We start from the raw sequence: 2186 nt of genomic DNA on the forward strand, positions 1-2186 counted from the left end.
TATTTAGGTATTCTAGTTCCTCTTATGTTAATTTGGTCAATTTATGTTTTGATAACTCTTCCTCCCTTTTACTTAGATTGACACATTTGTTGATATATCATTAGGGAAAGTAGCTCCTAATAATTATTTTAATTTCATTTTGATTGCTGATGCATTCACTTTTTTCATTTTTAATATTGGCAATTTGTCTTTCTTTTTTTAAAAAAAATTAAATTAACCATGTTTATTTGTCTTATTTTATTTTCATAAAACCACATTTGACTTTTATTATTAGTTCAATGGACTTTTTGTTTTCAATTTTATCGATCTCTCCTTTGATTTTCTGAATTACCATTTTTAATTTTAATTGGGATTTTTAATTTGTTCATTTTCTATTTTTTAAATTGTATATCCAATTCATTGATCTGCTCTCTCCCCATTTTATTGTTTAAGTATTTAGAAATTTATTTTTGTTTTGCAAGGCAGTGGGGTTAAGTGGCTTGCCAAGGCCATACAGCTAGGTAATTATTAAGTGTCTGAGGCTGGATTTGAACTCAGGTACTCCTGACTCCAGGGCCAGTGCTCTATTCACTGTACCACCTAGCCGCCCTGTAGAAATTTAAATTTTTCCCTAAGTACTACTTTTGCTGCACCCAATGAATTTTACAAAGTTGTCTTGTTATTCTCTTTGATGAAATTATTGATTGTTTCTAAGATTTATTATTTGATCCAATCATTCTTTAACATTATTTTATTTTCTAATTAATTTTTATCTGTTTCCATGACCTTTTATTAAATGAAATTTTATAGTTTAGAAAGGATGGATTTAATATTTCTATTTTTCTGCATTTGTTTGTGAGGTTTTTATTCTCTAATACATGAGCAATTTTTGTGAAGGTTCCACGAACAGCTAAGAAACAAATATATTCCTTTTGATTATCAGTCAGTTTTCTCCAGAGATCTATCTTATTTTACTTTCCTCAAATTCTATTCATTTCCTTAACTTCTTTCTTACTTATCTTTAGATTTATCCAGTTATGAGAGGAGAAAGTTTAGGTTCACTATTAGTATCCTTTTTCCTGTCCATTTCCACCTGCAATTCATTTAAATAGTGATATTACTTCATTGTCTATAGTACCTCTTTGGAGAATAAAATTTCCTTGCCTATATCTTTTAATTAGGTCTAGTTTTGTTTTTAGTTTCTCTGAGATCATGATTACTACCCTTGACTTCTTCTACTTCAACTGAAGCAGAATAGATTCTTCTCCAGCCTCTTATTTTTTTCTTTGTATGTGTCTTTCTGTTTCAGATATGTTTCTTATAAACAATATACTGTTGGATTCTGGTTTCTTATCCATTCTTCTATCTACTTCTGTTTTATGGGTGAGTTCATTCCATTCACATTTACAGTTATGATTACTAATTGTATATTTCCTTCTTATTCTATTTTTCTCATCATCCTTCTTCTTCTTCTTCTTCTTCTTCTTCTTCTTCTTCTTCTTCTTCTTCTTCTTTTCTTCCTCCTCCTTCTCCTTCTTCTATTGTTGCTGCTGCTGCTTCTTTTTCTGCTTCTTGTTTCTCCTCCTCCACTTCCTTCTCTCTCTCTGTCTCTCTGTCTGTTTTTCTGTCTGTCTCACTCTCTCTCCCCTCTCTCTCCCCCTCCTCCTTCCCACTAATCCCCTCTTGTTTGATTTTTAAAACTCCTTCTAGGAATTTTTAACCTTATGACTAATTCACATTTTTCTTTAAGGTTTTGTTGTATTTGTCTTGACATCAATGTCGTTTAAGTTTTTGCCTTGATCTTCCTTTAACAAAATTAGATTTTTATGATCAGGTTTTTTTTGTTGTTGTTCTTTGTTCATTTTCCCAGTCTATTTCTTGACTTTTAACCTAATGTTAAAGTTGGAGTCTACTCTTGGACCGAAGGGGGCATTGTCCCTAGTTTGAATTGTTTATTTGGTGCTCCTGTTTTCAGAGTTAGTCCTCAAGCTTTGCAAGTTTCTGGTACTTCCCACCAAGTGGTATGATTCAAGAACAGATTTGGTTGGGTCTTCATGCTGGCAGGGGACCTTGCTCTATAATCTCCAGTTGTCCAGCCCCCCATCCCAGCTGAAAGCCCCCGAAGCTGTGACTGCTACAGCTTCTTCTAGAGTCTGCTGCTGGTGTTAATCTTTTTTTTTTTTACACAGAGAGAAAACTATACCTAC

Source organism: Macrotis lagotis, chromosome 1, assembly GCF_037893015.1.
Source record: "Macrotis lagotis isolate mMagLag1 chromosome 1, bilby.v1.9.chrom.fasta, whole genome shotgun sequence".
Classification (NCBI taxonomy): Eukaryota; Metazoa; Chordata; class Mammalia; order Peramelemorphia; family Peramelidae; genus Macrotis; species Macrotis lagotis.